The sequence below is a fragment of the Monodon monoceros genome, unplaced genomic scaffold (assembly GCF_005190385.1).
Source record: "Monodon monoceros isolate NGI ecotype Baffin Bay Population unplaced genomic scaffold, NGI_Narwhal_1 Super_Scaffold_12, whole genome shotgun sequence".
Lineage (NCBI taxonomy): Eukaryota > Metazoa > Chordata > Mammalia > Artiodactyla > Monodontidae > Monodon > Monodon monoceros.
The window spans coordinates 1,376,276-1,397,503 of NW_021703768.1; the positions used below are offsets into that span (position 1 = coordinate 1,376,276).

General features: G+C 55.7%; 1 pseudogene; it reads right to left on the bottom strand.

Annotated features, from left to right (window-relative positions):
* Positions 1–20,560: 20,560 nt before the first annotated feature.
* LOC114891723 lies at positions 20,561–20,788 on the bottom strand (annotated as a pseudogene).
* Positions 20,789–21,228: the final 440 nt, after the last annotated feature.

Below are 21,228 nucleotides of genomic sequence, written 5' to 3' on the forward strand. Positions count from 1 at the left end.
CTGAGGCTCCCCTGGGCTCTGGGTCCTCCCTTGAGCCCCCGAGCCTTCTTTCCTGCCTCGGGCCCTCCCCTGTCGCCCCCAGGCCAGCTGCAGACCCCCTCCCTCATGCCTCCTCACGGGGATCTCCAGAGGCCAGGCTTGACCTGCACACCGTCCATTTTCTCCTTGTCCTGAGCGGGCTCAGCCCGGGTTACCTCCCCCTGCCCCTCCCACTGCCTGTCGGGAAGCCAGTCCAGACAGGGCTCATCCACAGTGACCACAACGACGGTGTCCACAAGCGGCTCCCGCAAAGGTCTCAGGCCTGGAGACAGTCTGCCCAGAGGAGGGCTCTGGCCCCGAGCCTGAGAATGTGCCCACCGGCGGCAGGCAGGAGTGGACCAGCCCCACCTGGGGGTCTGTCCTGCAGCCCCGGGGGGCGGGGGGGGGGGCGGGCCCCCTGGCAGTGGGGTCAGACGAGGAGGCGGGCTCCAGCCAGCCCAGCAGTGGAGGGAGGGCCAGCTGGGGTGGGGACAGTGGGAGCTGGGGGAGCGGAGGCGTGGAGGTGGGGCGTCCCTGCCTGAGAATCAGTGGGTCAGCGAGACCCCAGGGTCTGGGACTGGAGAAGGGGCAGCGGCGGCATCTGGACCAGCCCCGTCACAAGCAGGCCGTCCTCACAAGCAGGGTGAGTGTCAAGGCCAGGCACGGGGCTGCACGGCGCCCTCAATCTGCCCCCCCGCGCTGCCGTGCAGACCGTTTGACCCTCTGTGCCCTCGTCCTTCGGTCTGGCTGCTCTCAGCTCCCCTCCCCCTTAGAGCCGCAGGAGAGGGCGGGGCCGGGAAGGGCCTTGGGGGCGGGGCTTGGGGCGGGGGCCGGGCCGGGGCTGAGCCGAGCTGATACTGGGTCTCCCTGAAGGCCATCCCTCTGGCCTGTAGGCAGACTGAAATTGTGGGTGAGTTGTGGGGAATCATGGTGCATTGTTACAACTTGACTGCATTGGTGGAGTCGCCGCCACGTCTTATTTGGGGTTCAAGCGAAAAAGCAGTGTGCCGGGCCCATCGCACCGCCCTGGCTCCCCACGTCCCAGGAGAGGACCAGGCGCTAGCCCCGTTCCCCACTTTTGCGTTGCAGGGGGTGCCAGCTGGCCGAGCCCCCTTCTAAGAGGAGGCAGTTGTTAGCTCAGGTGGCGCCTGGGAGCTCCAGATCTGCACACCCCCTGTGGCCAGGCCAGGTGCTCAGGCCGCGTCTCCAAGGGAGGTCCCACCTGGCCATGCAGCGGGTAAGGCCGGCACCCACAATTCTGTGGCTTTCTCACCATGACCACGGAAGCTTTTCGTGAAATGCCCAGCACGAGTCTCACCGAGGACAGTTTTGGGCCCTGCCTCTTGGCCCTGCCCACCCGAGAGCAGGCCTCCCCCGAGTCCTGCCGCAGGCGCTCTTGGGGGTGGTGGAGTGCTCTGCGGGTGGACCGAGGCCAGTGTGGGTTCCAGCCCAGGGTCCCACTGCAGTTTTGAGCTGCACCAGGTCACCCAGTTCGTCTTCCCTGGAGAGAATTTCAACAAGGAAATGAGAAACTTTGTTGGACCCTCAGGCCTAAGGTTGGAGCATCCCCTAGAGCCCTGAAGTCACATTCAGCTCCTCAGACTGATGCTCCGGGACCCAGAGCAGGAGGGAGCAGCTAAGCCCCAAATCGCGGCCTGCGATGCTGCTGCAGAGGTGCCTCTGTGGCGGCGGGTGCTTGTTCCAGGCAAGAGCCCCTCGGAGCAGGACCTGTGCCCTGCGGCCCTGGGCTCCAGTCCTGAGACCTGCTTCTACACTCACCCAGCGACCCACCCTCGGGAAACGGGGCCTGGGGCAGCAGACAATCCAACAGTCATATTTGGCTTCAAAGCAAAATTTGCATTCATTCCCTAAGAAATCCCTGCCAATCACTGATGTGCTCAAGGAAATATTCAGATAGATTCGGTTTTTCCAGCTCGTACTCTGAGGGAGAGTGGCTCCGGGAGGTGGCAGCCTCAGGGGCATTACATCAGCCAGGGTGCAAATGGTGCTGGAAAAATGGATGTCCAAGAGGAGATGAATTGAGACACAGATCTCACACCCTTCACAAAAAGCAACTCAAAATGAATCAGGGATCTAAATGGAAAACTCAAAACTATGAAGCTCCCAGAAAACAAGATGGGAGAGACCTAGATGACCTCAGGTTTGGAGATGAGTTTTTAGATGCAACAGCGAGATATGACCCGTGAACGAAATAATTGATAAGCTGGCCTTCATTAAAATTAAAAACTTCTGCTGTGCAAAAGGTAGTTTCAAGAAAATGAGAAGATAAGCCACAGACTGGAGGAAATGCTTGCAAAAGACACATCTGATAGGGCTTCCCTGGTGGCACAGTGGTTAATGATCCACCTGCCAATGCAGGGGACACGGGTTCGAGCCCTGGTCCCGGGTGATCCCACATGCCACGGAGCCACTAAGCCCTTGCTCCACAACTATGAAGCCTGAGAGCCTGGAGCCCGTGCTTCGCAACAAGAGGAGCCGTTGCAACGAGAAGCCCAGGCACCACAACGAAGAGTAGCCCCCGCTGGCCGCAACTAGAGAAAAGCCTGCGTGCAGCGACGAAGACCCAACGCAGCCAAAAAAAATCCAAATTATACAAAGAGTTCTTAAAAACTCAACATTTAGAAAACAAACAACCCAATTAGAAAATGGACCAAAGACGTTAATAGACCTCTCACTAAAGAAGATAAACACAGTGCACATAAGCATATGTAAAGATGCTCCGCTCATGTGTCAGCAGGGAAGTGTAAATTAGAACAACGAGAGACCAACAACGAGAACACACCGATCAGAACAGCCACAACCTGGGACACAGGCAATGAGCAACAGGAAGTCCCACTCGTTGCTGGTGGCAATGCAAACTGGTGTAGCCACTTTGGAAAACAGTTTGGTGGTTTCTTACAAAACTAAACATTCTCTCAGCATCTGATCCATAATCACGCCACTACTCGGGATTTATCCAAAGGAGTAGCAAACTTATGTCCACACAAAACCCTGCACACAGGTGTTCATAGCAGCTGTATTCATCACTGCCAAAACTTGGAAGCAACCAAGGCGTCCTTCAGGCCCTGGAATATTTTTCAGCTCTTAAAATAAACGAGGTATCAAAGTCATGAAAAGCCGTGGAGGAACCTTAGATGCATGTGACTGAGTGAGAGAAGCTGATCTGAAAAGGCTGCATCCTGTAGGATTCCAACTCTAGAACATTCTGGAAAAGGCAAGACTGTGGAGGCGTTAAAAGGATCAGCGGTTGCCAGGGGTTCGGTGGGAGGGCAGAACAGGTGGAGCACAGGCAGGTTTTAGGGCAGGGAAGCTGCTCTGTGGGACGCCATAAAGGCAGACACACGTACTATACGTTTGTCCAAACCCATAGAATGTACAGCACCAAGAGTGAGCCCCAGTGTAAGCTGGACTTCGGGTGAGAGGGTGAGCCAGTATAGGTTCATCAGTTGGAACGAATGTCCCTTCTGGTGGGGACGTCGATAATGGGAGAGGCTGTGTGGGGGGCAGGGAGCGGGTATGTGGGAACTCTCTGTACCTTCCATTCCGTTTTGCTCTGAACCTAAAACTGCTCTAAAAAAATTAAGTCTTAAAAAATAGGAAAAGATAACAGAAAGTGTGTCTGGACAGGACAGTGTGTTTAGTCAGTTCCCCAGGATGAGCAGAACGTGGCGATGGTCACAGGCCATGCGGGGTCGTGACACCTGGTCTGGTCCAGGCCCTTGACCTGTAGGAGGTGAGGCCATCCTTTTAAAAGGTGGGTGGGCCGTCAGCCTCCTGCTGATGCCCCCTGGAGAAATCAAAGCCCACCTGAGACCTGGCCCCTGCGCCCACACCTCTTCTTGACCTCTGTCCCGCCTCTGGCCTCTGTGAGACCTGCCCTCCCCCCAAAGCCTGTACTGCCCACCCCCCTGCAGGCCCGTCCTCAAACCGTGCTGAGCGGCACCGCCCCCTCCCCTGACCTCCAGCCTTGAAGACCGCGACCCCCAGCGCACCCCTTCTGTTTCTGTAGCGTCTGTCCCCCCTGATGTGGGGCTGGGCGCCGGGGTTTCTCTGCCCGAGTCAGTGCTGGTCCCCTGGTGCCCGCGTGTGCAGGATGAACCCGCGAATGAGGGATGAGGGCGGGGGTGGTCGGGAAAGGCTGCGCGGGGAAGACGCAGCCCCAGCCTGCAGCTGCAGCCCCGCCGGCAGCCCCCGTCTGTGCAAGCTGTGCGAACAGCGCGTGTCAGAAGCAGGCTCTGAAGCAGAACCAGCAGAGCTGCTTCAGTCAGAAGCAGGTGTCTTTTACCTTAAAGTTGTGAAGAGAGATCATCTAGGGATGTTTCACGTGTTGTTTATTAGGAAGACACCGGTGCCCAAGTTCAGCCAGCCCAGGCGGTAATGCCTCTGGGGTTTCTGCACACGCACCCTGGATGGGGCACTGGACGGCAGTGGGGTGGCCGGGGCTTTAGGGAGCCACAGCTGGACGCCCACCGGCTCTGGGTCCCGGGGGGCTTTGCTCCGCAGGCCTCAAGGCCTCCTCTGGGGACACTCCCTGGGGCCACGTCACCACCAGATGAGAGAGCAAGTGTGGTCAGGGCCGCGCTCGTGGGGTGGAGGCTGTTCCCGAGGGCTGGGAGCCGGGCCCACTCGGGGGCCCCAGAGTCTCTGCCCTGCCCACGCCCAGCTGTTAGCCTCTCGTGGTTTACCACGCCCTCAGCAGCAAAGGAGAAGGGAGCTCAGAGCAGAGGCCTGTCGCCACCGCCCCGAGGGCTCCTGATAGCGGGCGGGGCTCCTGCCTGGACGCTCGGGCTAAGGATCTGCCAATCGTTTTATGATCAAGTCACCTCTAGCCAAGCTCGCTCCGCCACGCGCAGGCTCGAGGCTCAGCGGCTGCGGCGGGAGGGGCCGGCGCCCGGGACGTCTTCACCCCGTGTGACTTCGATGCTTTATGACTGTGCGAGCAGCGGGAGGGTGGTGGCGCCTGCTGCTCAGCCATCAGATACGGGGCTTCCAGGAGGCAGAGGCTGGCACGGCCATGCTGGCCACTCCCCAAGGGTAAGCCGCTTATCTTAGCTGGTGAAGAGCAGGCCCGGCCCTTCCTCAGGAAGGCGTGGCAGCCCCCGGACACGAGGGGGCCTCCTTCCTGCCCCCTGGCCCATGCGGCCCCCAACCAGTTGAAGGCCCGCCTCCCCACCCCCTCGAGGCCATGAGGACCGCCCACCACAGAGCCCAGAGAATCGGCCCTGGGCCCCAAGGGGCGCAGGGTGGGGACGTCCCCGCAACCCCACGGTGGATTCCTGGGTTCCCGGCAGGCTCGGCCTCTGTGGCCTCTGGCCGCTTCGGGCAGGTACCGGGCAGGTGCCGGGAAGGCCGTGCAGGAAAGTGACTTTGTCCCTCCAGGTTCGCAGCGGCTGGCAGGGGCTTATCGGGAAAGGCGGCCCTGCGGTCCTGCCCGCCATGACGTGACCGTGACCCTGACCCCGGGGAACCCACGCGCGGCTTTTCCACGACGTGTGGCTGCCGGACCTCATGGCAGCGCCTGCCCAGGCTGAGACCCTGCCAGCGCCCTGCCCTGGAGCCGGCCTGCAGGTCTCTGGGGGGCCTTGGGCCGTCCTCTGCCCTTCACCTCACTGTGGCCTTGCTCTGCGCTGGGGCACCACGTACCTGGTGCTGTTAGAAGACAGGTGAGTGGGCCTGGGAGACGGCCCCTCCTGCCAGTAAAGTCCCCAGAGTTACAGGTGTGGACCTCGTGATACCCCATTATTCCTGCGCTAGGCCTGCTGCTGGGGAACCAAGGCAGGAGCGCTGTCTCCACAGCTCACCCCGGGGGCCTGGAGCCTCCAGATGGTCAGGAACGTGGGTCCCCCCCGCTGCTATCTCCTGCCCTCTCACACCCAGCAGGAAGGCACCCAGGACCCCCGGCAGAAGGGAGGCCCAGCCTGGGGCCCAGGAGGCAGAAGGTGTGCTCCGGGGGCTCTGAGCGGCCAGGAGCGCCTTGCCAGACCAGGGTCTCCCTCCTGCCACCCTGACCCCGGCAGAGCGGACACCCTCGGGAGGGAGTGGGGTCAGGCCCTGCTCCCCCGCCCCCCGCCTCCAGGGCCCGCCAGACCGGGGAGGGGAAGCCCTACCTTCAAGTGCTGTTATCAGCACCCCGGGGCTCAGCCCTCCCAGGCTCACCTCAGTGCCACGGGCACTGTCCAGCCACTTGCATAGCCCGGGGGTGTGGTCAGGGGCCCAGGGTCAAGGCTGTTCAAGTCTGGCACCAGCAAAGGGGGTGAGAGACATGGGCTGTTAGGCAGGCAGCTGGGGAGGGGCTGGCGAGGCAGGTGGGGGGCCGTGTTCCCAGGCACCGGGGCAGGCTGGCCCCCGGGACCCGGCGGGGTGTGGCTTGTCTGGGCGGTGCTGCCCGGTTCTGTGCGGGCCTTGCTGACGTCCCTGTCTGCAGGCCGCTCGACCCAGGGCAGCCAGGCCCACGGAGCGGTCCGGTCAGGATGGGTTCCTGCCAGTGGCCTGCCCTTGGGACAGCCCACCGTGGGCGGTGCTGCTGGCTCAGGTGAACCCAAGGGGCTCTTTGCTTCGCTCACCTGAGGCCCAGGCGCCAGGTGAGAGCCCCCGGCCCTGCCCACACCTGCACCAGGAGCCGAGGCTGCTGGTCCCTCAGCCATTGTGCTGGGGCTGCTGTCCTGCCCCCCAGGAGACCAGAGCCACAGGGACCGCCCCCCCCCACCCCAAATATCACGCCGGGCAGCTGCGAAGGACAGATGACCCGGTACCTCTGTGGCTGTGCCCTGTGGGTCTCGCCGGCCTCCTGACCTGGTGGCCTTGCCCGTTTCTGCGGGCACCACCTTCCCAGGGTCCTCTAGCAGCAAGTGCACAGTGAATGAATATCCATTTCGTGCCAGCTTGAATACTGCCCCGGGATAGTCTTGTTTTTGCATTGGGCACAGTTTATAGAGTCCCTTTGTTACCAGAAAGGTGAGGAAACATGTGGGATCTGCACTTGGGGCTGGGTATGGGGGCGTTGAAGGGTCAGTGTTCGCACACGGACACACGCTTGGGTCCATAACATGCCTTTCAGTAAGCAGCGTGAACGAGGGGCTGATTAAAGAAATTATAGTGCATTCATCTGATGTTTGCTTCCTTTAAAATTTCAAACACTTTTAATGACATGGGAAAATGTCCACTATGTGATGTTAGGAGAAAAAAAAAATCAGGACCCTCATATGTGCAACGTGATGCTGAGAGCGGAGGAGAGAAGGTCACACACACGTGGATGCTGCCTGCACGGACGTGCATCGAGGTCCTGACAGGCTCCAGACCGCACGACTTGGGAGCGGTTTTGTTTCATCAACTTGTACTTCTCTACAGCTCCCAGATTTTTTACAGTGAACACACATGGCTACAAGCAAATGGAAGAGTTATTTGGACAGTGTCTGCCCAGCATTTGCCGTGCAGACTGAACTGTGGGCACCGGCCAGGCCCGCTCAGAGAGAGCCAGGAATAAGCCACACAAGGAGGGGCAGCCCCTGGTTCTGTTGTTTCCGGCGTTTCCTCCCCAGTTTGGAGTCTCGTACCAGCCGCCCAGCGCGTGTCTACAAGAAGGTCCCGAAAGCAGTGAGGGCCTCAGCAGGCGCCCCGGCCACCGAATTCGCTGCCCAGTTACCACGGCAGGTTTATGACGAGGGAAATAAACGAGTCTTTACCTTTCAACAAATCCCTCCGGTTGTTTATTTAGGGTGTTCACCCCTATCTCCTTCTCAAAGGAATTTTGGGCCACTTATGTAACTATGCTCAACACGGCACAAGGCTCCTATAAATAAGAGCCCCAGAGGTGGTGACACCTGGGATGGTGCCCTGGCGAGGCTCGTGCGGTCTTCCCACCCAGGGACCTTGCGAGGTTGCTTAACTCTTATGAACCTCATGCGCGGCCTCCCTTGCATTGCTGTCCTGTGAATAACCTGCGTGAGCACCGAGTCCCAGCAGGCAGGGCAGCTGCCTAGGTGCCCCCGAAGGGCCACGGCTCCCACCCCCGCCAGGGAAGGTTGGCGGCCCGCCTCAAGCAGGGCAGCAAGCTACACCCGACCACGGCTGCTGGGTTGGGCTGCAGGGACGTGCCAGGGGCCCAGAGCTGCGGGTCCGAGAGCTCTCCCCATATACCTCTGCCCCGGGGCCCCACCAGGGACCCTCCACACACAGTAAGCCGTGTCCATCCCTCCCCGGGTGCCCACCCCCAGCTCGTTTCAGAGAAGAGACCAGCGCGAGCACCACAGGGCTAAGTGCTGGGCCCCAGAGCTTCTCTCGAGCACGAACAAAACCCAGACGTGCCTCCATTCTGGACCAAAGCGAGGGCGACACAGCTGTTCCGTGTTCATTGGATATTTACCATTCAAAACATCTGATATAAAGATAAGACCATAGCCCCAGTATTTGTAGGGAAAGTTAGCCAGAAATGGAAATGAACGGCAGGGAGCTCACTGCCTGCCAGGAGGTCAGTGACGCTGGGGCCTCCAGGTGACCCTGGGATGCACCTTTACTCCCCAAGGTGCCTGGGCCACCAGGGGCTGCGGCCAAGACGTGGGGTCGGGACGAGGGAAGCACGGACGCTCAGGGGTCTGACCGGTGGAAGCAGGCGGGGGGCCAGCACAGGTTTTGTTTCCAGATCTCGCGGGCCCACGTCCTGGCAGAGCCATGATGGCAGTGCGCCACGGCCCCGCTGCGCTGGCGGGTGAGGGAATAGGTAAAGACCCTCCGGCCTCTCTACCATTTCTTACGGAGACACACTTGTTAATCTCCCCCAACCTGAGGACGTTGAAACATTAAGTGGCGTGTGGGGGGCTTTGATACTGAAAAAGAAGCTAGTTACTTATCTGTCTTCATGTGGAGCTGGGGAGGATCTCTTCTCTCCGTGACTGACTGCAGAAGCCAGGTGAGGATTCGGGGTTCTGGAGACCAGTGGAGCCGACTTCCGTGTCCTTGGATTGTCTCCGTGGCGGGGACCAGCAGGAGGGGGGCAGAGTGCCAGCACGTGCCCAGGCCCCTCCTCCTGAGTCTGCCCCTTCTCCCCAACACGGGGATGGAACAGCGGCCCCCATGCCACCTTTCAGGGACCCCGAGGGCTCCTGGAACTCCTGGGAGGGTTCTCGGCTGTGCTCTCTGGATTCTGACCTCCTACTCTTAATTCTGATTAAGTATAAAAACCTTGTGAGAATAAACCAAAGGAGCACGTACATTCCCAAGAAACAGGAAAATGCCAGGCCAGCACCGTTCCTTCTGTGCGGTGGGTTGAGAAGAGAGAGAAGGAGCAAGCAGCGGGAGGGGACCTCGGGCTGGTGGCCCCAGCGAGGAGGTGACGGGCCTGCCACCTGCTGGACAGCCGCTGCTTCCCGGTGCAGAGGCTGAGGGCAAGGCCGCCGGGGAAGCAGCAGCAGGTTTCCAGATGATGCCGGAGCGGCGCCCAGACCAGCACTCAAGCCACACTCGAGGAAAGCCCACTGGGGAAAGGGGTAGAGCCTGATGTCTCCATGGTTGTCTCTCCTCTGCCCGGACCCCACCCTGCCCGGACCACCCACCCAGCCCGGACCACCCACCCTGCGTGGATCACCCACCCTGCACGGATCACCCACTCTGCACTGATCACCCACCCTGCCTGGACCACCCACCCTGCCCAGACCACCCACCCTGCACGGATCACCCACCCTGCACAGATCACCCACTCTGCATGGATCACCCACCCTGCAGAGATCACCCACCCTGCACGGATCACCTACTCTGCACGGATCACCCACCCTGCCCGGACCACCCACCCTGCCCGGACTACCCACTCTGCCCGGACTACCCACTCTGCCCAGACCACCCACTCTGCACAGATCACCCACCCTGCCCGGACCACCCACCCTGCATGGATCACCCACTCTGCCCGGACCACCCACCCTGCCCAGACCACCCACTCTGCACGGATCACCCACCCTGCCCGGACCACCCACTCTGCATGGATCACCCACGCTGCCCGGACCACCCACATTGTCTGGACCACCCACACTGCCTGGACCACCCACACTGTTCAGGGTCCCAGCGTATCTGCCCCTTAGGAAAAGAACAAGGAAGCTGACACAGTGGGGCACACAGTGTAAGCAGTTATATCAGCTCATCTTTATCACAGCCAGTGAGGTAGGAGCTATTACTGTGTTATTTCTGTGATACTGGGATTGCCTTTTATGTTCCTGTTACGATTAAGGAGAGACAAGGCACCACTCTCTTGCTGTATGGACACCCCCTCCTCTGGGGCAGAGCTGGACCAGATACTTCTCAGGCAACAAGGTGACCTGTCTCAAGATGAGAATGTCATTTTCCACACTTTTGAGGTTACTTATTAGCTTATAGCGAACTGACTAAATACTTACAAGTTTGCTAGACCAAAGCTAAATAAGAACCATGTTGTCTTCCAGGTGGAGGGAAAATACCATAAGTGAAATAAAACACCTCAAAAGATAGGTTTATCGTTAAGTTAGTTTCAAATTTTAAAACTCTTCAAGAAAATACACCTTAGAAATGAAAAAAAGAAAGAAAGAAAAAAAGAAAAAGCTATTGACTGTGAGAAGATATTTGCAATTCATAGAACAGATATTAGTATCCAGAAAACTAGAATTTCTGGGAATCAGTATGAAAAAGACAAGTAATCCAAATTTTTTGTTTGAAGTAATTTTCTTATTTGCATATTCCTGAGCCAATGTAACGTGCTCTTAATAAATGATTTTATTTATTTAAAAAGAAAATTGAATGACGTCTGAAAGGTGGCGGAAGAAAAGAAATCCTGCCAACCTATAATCTTATACTCACTGAAAGTATCCTCCAAAATGAAGGCAAAATAAAGATGTTTTCGGATAAGCAAAAGCATTCCTGTGCTACAAACACAAACGACATAGCAAGGAGAAGCCTTCAGCTGAAGGGGGGCGGTCCACGCAGCAGCACGGACCGCGGGAGAAAATGAGGGAAAGCAGATGGGGAGACACGGGGGCGGGATGCCGTGAGGAGCAGCCGCAGCAACTCGCGGGTGTGGAAGTGGCCTCAGCGCTGGTGGCGGGGGGGGGGGGGGGGGACACTCACGGGCATGTGCAGGACTTGGAGGGACGTTGGTAGATTGCTGGGAGCGTTCATCCAGGGTCCTTCAACCTTAGCATTGTTGGCATTTTACGCCCAAGTCTTTCACGTGGTAAAGCACACGTAACACGAAGTTTACCATCTTCACCATGTCTAAGTGCACACACAGCCCAGCGGCATCAAGTACATTCATGTCGTTGTGCAACCATCCCCACCATCCAACTCCAGAACTTCCTCATCTTCCCAAACTGAAACTCTGTCCCATTAAACACTAACTCCCCCTCCCCCAGCCCCTGGGAACCACCGTCCAACTTTCTGTTTCTGTGGAGTTGACTGCTCTAGGGACATCCTGTGAGTGGGATCACAGGGTATTTGTTTTTTTGTGACTGTCTTATTTTACTTAACATAAAGTCCTCAAGATTTTATCCATATTTTAGCAGGTGTCAGGAGTTCCTTCCTTTTTAAGGCTGAATAATATTCCATTGTGTGGACATATCACATTTTGCTATCCTTTCATCCACCAATGGACACTTGGGTTGCTTCCACACTTTAGCTACTGTGACTAATACTGCTGTGAACATGGGTGTGCAGATATCTCTTCCAGAGCCTGCTTTCGATTCTTCTGAGTATATACCCAGAAGTGAAATTGCTGGATCATATGGTAATTTTATTTTTAATTTTTTATGTAAGCTCCCTACTGTTTTCCGTAGAGGCTGCCCCAGTTTACCTTCCCACCAACTGTGCACAAGCGTTTCAATTTCTTCACATCCTTGCCAATACTTACTATTTTCTGGCTTTTTTAAATTTTGATAGAAACCATCCTAAGGAGTGTGGAGTGGTATGTCACTGTAGTTTTGATTTGCATTTCCCTAATGATTAGTATCTTTTCATGTGCTTATTGGCCATCTGTATATTTTCTTTGAAGAAACGTCTATTCAAGTCCTTTACCCATTTTTGAATTGTTGTTTTGCTGTTGTTGAGTTTCAGGAGTTCTCTATATATTCTGCATATTAAATCCTTATCAGATATATAACTTGCAAATATTTTCTCCCATTCTGTGGTTTGTCTTTTTATTCTGTTGATAGTGTCTTTTTTTTTTTTTTTTTTTTTTTTGTGGTACGCGGGCCTCTCACTGTTGTGGCCTCTCCCGTTGCGGAGCACAGGCTCTGGACGCACAGGATCAGCGGCCATGGCTCACGGGCCCAGCCGCTCCGCGGCACGTGGGATCCTCCCGGACCGGGGCACGAATCCGTGTCCCCTGCATTGGCAGGCGGACTCTCAACCACTGCACCACCAGGGAAGCCCTTGTGCATCTTGATGTACAAATTCTTGATGTACAAGAATTTAACATTTTCATGAAGACCGATTTGTCTATTTTTTCTTTTGCTGTCTGTGCCTTTAGTGTCATATCAAAGAAATCACTGCCAAATCCAACGTTGTGAAAATTTTGCCCTATGTTTTTTTCTAAGGGTCATACTTTTAGGTTTTACATTTAGGTCATGTATCCATTTTGGTTATTTTTTTTTATAAGGTGTGAGGTAAGGGTCCAACTTCAATTGTTGACATTTGGGGCCAGGTAATTCTTTGTCGATGGGAACAACCTGTGCATTGTAGGATATTTAGCAATATCCCTGACTTCTCCCTGCTAGATGCAGGGGGCTCTATTCCCTGGTGGGACAACCAAAAATATCTCCAGACAATGCAAATGTCTCCCTGGGCAGCAAATCTCACCCCTGGTTGGAAAACTGGTGACAAGGTGGTCTTTGGGATGGAGATGGAGCTGTGGATGGACCTCCTGGGACAAGCACAGAGCATTAAGATGTTGGGGTCCCTCCTGAATGCCCGCCAGGGGATGCCGACTGCAGAGGGTCCCTCCATGAGCACGTGGACAAAGGACTGTGGCTCAGTGAGCCCAGGGGCAAAGTGGCCAAGGCGGCAGAGACAGAGGCTCTGCAGGGGCTTAGCAACGCAACGCCCACATCCCCACACCAAGGCTGAGCATCCAGTCTGCCAACAGCAGAGGCCAAAAACTCACCTCCAGTGTGATACCGTTGCCTGGGGGAGAACAGAATGCTACCTGGAAACAAACTGATCAACCGAGAACCCTCCCTTTATGGAGGGGGCTGCACTTTGTCTTCCAAATTAGGAAATAAGGCATGTTCTTGTATCAGAAGACTCAATTTGCAAAATACTTTTATCTGTGGATTCAATATATTCCCAATAAAAATCCCAGTGAGGATTTTGCTGTACTTGACAAACTCATTCCAAATGTTACACGGACACGCATGAAGCTCTGAATAGCCCAGAACACTCTGAAAGATGAATGAGGCAGGTGTTATGGACAGAACTGTGCCCCCGCTGATATCTATGTTGAAGCCCTAACCCTCAATGAGGCTATATTTGGAGATGGGGTCTTTAAGGAAGTAATTAAGGTTAAATGAGGTCATAAGAGTTGCCTCTAATCTAAAGTGACTGTGGTCCTTATAAGAAGAGGACATCAGGACACAGATACACACAGAGGGACGGCCATGTGAGGACAGGGGGAGGAGATGGCTGTCTACACACCCAGGAGAGAGGCCTCAGGAGGAACCCATCCTGTGACACCTGGATCTTGGACATACAGCTTCTGGAACTGAGAGACAATGTGTCTGTGTTTAAGCGGCCCACCCTGATCGGACTGTGCGTAGCGGAACAGGCTCTCCTGGGCGTCCCGACTAAGAAACCACAGTGGTTAGGAGAGGCCGGGTCTGGACAGAGGGTGGGAGGGAATAGGGAACCCAGATAGAGTACTATGGTCACTTGACTTGTGACAAAGGTGCTTCGCAGGCTCATGGGTAAAGGATGGTGTTTGTGAGTCAAGGTCACTGGGATAAGTAAGTGTCTGTTTGGAAGAAAACCTAGGTGTCCTTTTGGAAAGATGGCTTACATAGGACAAAAATACACTAACCATAAAACACAGATAAATCTGACTACTTTAAAAGAAAACTCCTCTGCACTCAGAAGACATGGTTTTAAGGGAGGAAAGGTAAGCTGGAGCTGGGGAGGGTCTGTGACGATACATGGGTTACAAAGCAGCAGTGTCGGGTCACACAGAGTCCTACAAACAAGAACAAAGAAGGTGGACCAAAGGCTCAAACAGTACGTCACCGTCGCGGAAATCCAAGTAGCCGATAAGTAAATGTATAAAGGCTCAGTATCAATCAAGCAAATTCAAACAAAACCAAAACGAGATACCACGGAAAGCCTGAGACGCAAAGATCTCATCAGCCCTGAGCTGCGAGGATTGCGGGCGTGGGACTCTCTGAAGCCCTGGCGGGGCTGGTGGAACGGCTCCGGCGGGCACTCGCTACCCTAGCCCAGCGTGCGCGTGCGTTTCCCCAGCAGAACCCTTGTCCCTGTACATCAGGGACAGGCCCACCCAGACAAGCCCGCCCACTGGGGCAGGCGTGGCTGTGCCCCTCAGATCCACCCTCCCCATGGCTGCAGGGGCCACCTTTGGCTGACGGGGAGGGGGCTCCCCAGGGAAGCCTGGGGGGTGATGGCTTTCTGGCCGTCACTGTGGGGCCCGTGCGCAGTTCACCGCTGAGGATGTTCCTGATGAGAAGCAGCGGCGCAGGTGGAAGGGCGTTCGCGTGAGCCTGCCTGAGTCCATGTTGTCCGAATAGCCATGCTTTTGCACCGACACACGGATGCTTCAGTCCTGCAAAGTCTGCCACACTTGCAGGCGCGCCCACAAGCTCAGGGATTCCTGGACTGTCTCCCCACGCAACCCCATCACCAAGGTCAAGAGGAAGGCTGGCCTGGGCTGAGCCTGCACCCACCTCCGTCTCCTGGGGGTGAAGAGGCCGCCACGTCCCTTCCCCACCACAGAGCCTCACCTCCCACCTGCCCTGAGTCCTCGGGACCAACCCCACCCCGTCCCTTCTCTCCATCGGTGCCCCTCGCGAGAAGCCCCGCCTCCCAGACCACCCCTCGTTTCACCACTGTGTGCCCACGAGGCTCTGCCTGCCCCTAGAATTCTTCCACTGATTCTGGACCCCTCCCTAAAAACCCAGGTCATCACCTATGGCCATCCGCTGCCAGGCCATGCCCCCTCGTTTCCCCAGCTCATTTCATTAGCTCCTGGATCAATGCCACCCTCTCCATTTGCTCCTGCCTGAATCTGGCATTGTGGAAATGCACACTCAGCTCCTTCCCGGACCGCCCCTTCAGGAGTCCTGGCCCCTCACTGCCACGGCCTCACCGCAGGCTTGTCCTCCCAACCCCAACGGCACACCTGCTGCCTCTGCCACCCACCAGCAGGGGCTCCAGGCCAGCGACCCGGGCCTGCGCTTCCCCTACCTCGTGTGCCCGGCCCACAGGTGCAGTCAGCCCTCGAATTTCCCTCCACTTCCTCCCATTTCTCTGCATCGTCACCCTGGGGCTCCCCTGGCAACGGCTCCATGTTTAAAAGGATCCTAGGTCTTCCTGCCGCCTGCTTCCTCCCGCCAATAGGAGGGTCCCTAAGAGCACATAAACAAGCTGTGTGTCCTCCTACCTTGGAAGACGAGCCTTCCGCCAGAATCCCCTCGGCGCTCTCCCCACCGGCCCTCCAAGACATGCCCGCTGCCCCCAAGCCTCTCCTCCGCCAGCACACGGAGGAAAGGGCTGTCGGTGCCCTGGATGGCTGGCCCTGCCCACCCAGCGTGGCCTCGTCCACGCTCACGGTTGCTCGAGTGCTGTCACCCTGGCTATCACTTCCCTCCTGAACTACAGGCCGATGGCCAGCGCCATCTCAGTCTGGTCCACTCCTTCTCTGGGGCGGGCAGCTGCAGCCATGCCTAGACACCTGCCTCCCGGCCCAGACTCAGGCAGCACCTCGTGGACCCGCCTGGGCTCTGGCCATGCTGTCCCTCCCCATTTCCTACCTTGGAGGGATGCGGCCCCAGCCCCCTGCAGCTGGGGGCAAGACCTTGGTTGTTTAGTCCCTTCCCGGCCTCGGGTCATTCTGCAGGTAGACGTGGGCCCCTCGCCAGGCCCTTCCAGGCTCTCTCTGGGACCCCAGGGGGCGGCTCCCTTCTGCCACAGCAGCAGAGGGATGTAGGTGCACATGTGTTCTTGCCCGGGGAAATTTCTAGGGCCAGGAAACTGGCTGTCCCAAGGGAGCCCTGCATTTTGTAGGTGTCTCTTCAATTAGCAAAGTCTTACCTTCCTTTCCTCGCTGGCCTGTGTGCCCGTGCGCCCGTGGGACGTGGCTACCTGAGGTTCAGCACTTCTACCAGCAGGAAGGACATGTGGTCATCGGCAGCTGGCAGGCTGGAAGGGACCCTCAGCCGCCCACAGACACGCTGCTTACGCTCGTGGGTGATCACCCCACGCAGACAATGGCACCGAAGGGAGTATTCTGGCCAAGTCAACCCTCCTTGCAAAGAGGTCATTGGACTCAGACATAATAGAATACACTGTCTTGTCTTGACTGATCACATGCTGGATGTCAGTTTTTAATTTAATTTGATACCATAGCCCTAAAGTTCAACTTATCCTCAGAGCTGAATGATTCTGCACACTCTTACCAAGCGGCTAAGTGCTTATAAGGAATAGACACTCACAAATCCCGACTCCGCCAGTTTAAGTTTGTGAATATCTGGGGTGGTTGGCATTCATCCTTTCATACTCGGTATGAGAACTGCTAAGCGAACGTGCTAAGAGGAGACCCTGGCCCACGAGGGAGCAGGACCCTGTGTGTGCTGAGCACAGACAGGAGGCCGGCCCCTGGCCTCACCGCTTCCTGGGGCTCTGCAGCTGTTGCACCAGCCAGGACGGTGCCCGTGTGCTCGATGAGTCATTTCCCCTCAAAGGGGCCCCCAAAGGCCCATCAGCCTCTCTGGCTCAGCCCCCTACGACTCTGGGCAGGTACGGGACTAGGACCCCAGGCAGGGTGGCCGAGGGGCCTTGGGGGTCCACGTGCTGTTCCGGAAGGGAGTACTGACCCGAGATCGCCACAGGGCACGAGGAGTCCTGAACCAGAGCCGGAACCCACACACACACTCGAGAGGCTTGCCCCGCGGACAGGAGTGGACCCGACCTGACGCCCGTGCTTACCCAGGATGGACGACAGGGCCACGAGTGTCCACAGGCTGAGCAGGAAGGGGGTCCGCACGGAGAGCCACTGCAGGCTGGCCACCGGGACCCCGCCGCTGCTGTTCCAGGGGGCGGTGTGTGGCTGCGGGTGCATGGTGTCCAACGGCGCCAGGGCACGCACACCAGGGCCCTGCGCCCACACGCTGTACGTGGGGCCCCAGCACGCACCTCGCCAGGCTCGGGGCGTCCGCTGTGAGTCCATCTCCTTCCCTGTCCCGAGTTCTGGCCAGTGGGCCGTCCTAGGACTGGCTCTCTCCCCACAGGAGTTCAAAGCCTTTGCAAGGAGCGTTGCCCACTTCCCTGTGCTGGGAGATAAGGGGCCGGCCCAGCCCCTCATGAGATTAATCTGCCGGTCACGGCAAAGAGAAGCAGATGAAGAAAGGGGGTTTAATTGCTGCTTTATCAGGGCGTTCCAGTCTTCGCCTGGAATACTGCCCGGGATGGGGGAACCGCAGAAAGGGGTCACACCCAGTAACACTTCCCCAGGTCCAGCACTGGGCACTGCGGTTCCCACCGTGGGGTCTGCAGCTAGCATGTGCTTCACAAAGCCCCCTCCCACCTCCTTGGGGCTCCTCAGGCTTCAGGGCGGCGCCAGGGCCTTTTCTTCTGCCAAGACCCCTTCCTCCAAGTCAGGCTCAGGCTCCTGGGTCCCCCATCTCAGCTGGATCCCTGGCTGCTTCTCCTGCCACTTCCCTGTGCCCAGGTAACCTTGCCCATGGCAGGTGAGGACCCCCGACCAGAGGCTGGGGACGCCGCATGGTCAGGCCCAAGCACACCAGGCAGATGGGGGTGGGGACAAAGGTCTGGCCTGGCATGTTGTGTTGGAACCCAAGTGGCTGAGGGGACCCACACACGTGAGAGGAAGAGGCTGTCCTGGGAGGGTGAGATGGAGATGTGTTCCCTAAAGGGTGGATCAGACACGTAAGCACATTGAGGACAATGGGACCTGAGTTTCTTACTGTCAGCAAAGGGAGTCACAAATTTCAAGAGAGAAAATGACTGTAAACTCTGACTTGCATTGTAATTGACGGCATCTGTGTGAACTTACCATTTTCCAAATATACAGGTGGATATGGACATAATCACAGATGTAAGAAACCATGTGCTCCCCACTTTGGACCAGGGATGTCTGGGGATCAACCCAACAGCAGCCAGCACACCCGCGCCCAGACCTGGGCTTCTAAATACCATCCTTTACCCAAAGGACCCGGGATCCACCTCGGTGGATGAACAATTCCAGGGCCGGGGCAAGGGAAGTACAGGTGAGCCAGAAATCTTGTGTCAGAAAGTGAGTTGTTGTTCACAGAAAGGCGGGGCAGGAACATTGGAGCGTCACGAACAGGCTGCCACTGGCTGAGTCTGGGGCGATTTGGCCACGAAACTAAAGAATGACAGTAATGAGCTATAACCCACCGAATGCGACTGGAATACATGAGTCCAGACTTCCATAAATAAAGACACAGTAAATTTGAGGAGGAATATGGGATATTTACCGCCTCAGAAAACCTCTCCATAAAATGCTTCCTAACTACACTGGGGGGAAAAGCAACTTTATAGTGAAGATGCCTGAAAACACTGCCTTAGTTAAAGGTCAAAGTGAACAGGGGAGCCTCTCAGCTGAGGGGCAGGTGGGAGTCCTGCCAGGTGGCACAGAGCCGTGGGGACAGCATCGCCCCACGTCTGGGATGTTCCTGCCGCAGCCCTGTAACCTGCCTGTGGTCGCAAGGAAAATCTGACAGACCCACACTGAGGGGCTTTCTGCAAAATGAATGAACCGTAACCGTCAAGGGTGACGGCTAAAACAATGCTCGATTTTGGGTTGGAGTCTCTGCTAAAGGATGCTGGGGGACAGTTGGAGAAACTTCATGGAACCTGAGGACTGGAGGGTGGTCGCAATTCGAGTTAGCGTCCTGTCTCGGAGGTATAGGGGAATGAAGAGACATCTCGTTTGCAATTTACTCTCAAATGGTCAGGAAAAATTTCTACAAATAAAGTTTATATAAAAAATACATATTTATTGATAACTTCTGCTTCAATTACAATGTAGAAAGTCACAAGAGACTGTCTAGATTCACCCAACAATCACACAAACTGGTTAAGCTATAAATTTATAGTTTAAAAAACCCATTAAAAGGCTGAGGATACAAGGAAACCTAAAAGAATTAAGCCTCAGGAAGTGGGGAGCCCCTCGTGGGAATGCAGGGGGTGGAGGAGACTTCCACTTTAGTCAGGGACAGTGGACTTACAGGACCCATATGCCGGTGGAAATGACAGAAAAATGGTCAAAAATCTAAAACTCTTGTAAATGGAACCCCAACCCAGGAGAGGAGAGGCAATGGCACAGAAGCAATACTTGAAAAGTTAGGTGCCAAGAATTTCCCCAAATTGATCAGCAACGTCAAGACCACATTCACGAATCTCAGTGACACCCAAGCAGAACACGTTCATAAAGACCCACACAGCTCCGTACGTCACAGCCAGCTCCTGCAAACCAACGTCAAGAGAGCATCTAAAAGCAACCAAAGGAAAAAGACATCACCCTGAGGGATCAGCAGTTAGCATGTTAGCTCTCATAGCAGCAGAAACAGTGCAGTCAGAAGACGGTGAAACACATCACCCCTGAGCTGACCAAAAAAAACCAAACAAGCAACCATAAGCAAAGGAATAATCCCTGCCTGCCTGGAATTTCATGCAAAGCAAAACTATCCTGCAAACATGGAGGGTAAATAAAAATGTCAGACCTTGGAATGACAAAACTCGTGTGATGAAATAATGAAGTTTTTCAGGTTGGGAGAAAAAGGCCCCAGATTGGAAACAGAGAAGAGTGAGGAGGAGTAGCTGCACGAGAAGGGTAATCATGCAGGTAAATACAGGTGCGATGCCCTCATGCAACATCTGTGTGACACCAAGACGAACGGTGAGGAGGCCAGATGGGCAGGAACATCTGATGCTTTTGACTTGTTCAGACACCACGTGCAGCAGTAACACAAAGGGCACAGTCTCCAGGAGGAGGCTTAAGGAGCCATTTTTCATGGCTGAGTAATATTCCATTGTGTATATGTGCCACATCTTCTTTATCCATTCCTCTGTGGATGGACATTTAGGTGGCTTCCATGTCCTGACTGCTGTAAATAATGCTGCTATCAACACTGGGGTGGATGTATCTTTTCGAATTATGGTTTTCTCCAGCTATATGTCCAGGAGTGGGATTGCAAGGTCATATGGTAGCTCTGTTTTCACTTTTTTACAATCTAAACACTTTATCAACAGCTGGTCACCCTCATGGGCCAAGTGGTCACGAGACGTCCAGGACCCAGTCCCAAGTTCAGCACAGCCTCCGAGCCTCTTGCTGTGACTCCAGTGGGGCTGAGCATGTCGCCCTTGCGCACGGGGCCTTTCGCATCTCGGATGACGGAGGGCTCGTGTAGCCCATGAATTCTGTGCGCACCTGCGTGCACTGTCCCTGCGAACTGGTCCCGCCCAGCACCTTGGTGACCCTGGCAAGCTTGATGGGCTGCACACGGCTCATGCCCATGATGGCAGCGTGGCGGTGGTTGGGCAGAGAGCCTGTTTTTACTTTTTAAAGGAACCTCCATGTTGTTCTCCACAGTGGCTGCACCGACTTCCATTCCCGCCAACGGTGTAGGAGGGTTCCCTTTTCTCCACACCCTCTCCAGCATTTATTGTTTGTAGACTTTTTTTAATGCTTTTTTTTTAATTTGTAAATTTTATTTACTTTTTAATACAGCATGTTCTTATTAGTTATCTATTTTATACATATTAGCGTGTATATGTCAATCCCAATCTCCCAATTCATCCCACCACCACCAGCCACCTTCCCCCCTTAGTGTCCATATATTTGCTCTATTTGTAGACTTTTTGATCATGGCCATTCTGACGAGTGTGAGGTGATACCTCATTGTAGTTTTGATTTGTATTTCTCTAATAATTAGTGATGTTGAGCATCTTTTCGTGTGCCTGTTGGCCATCTGT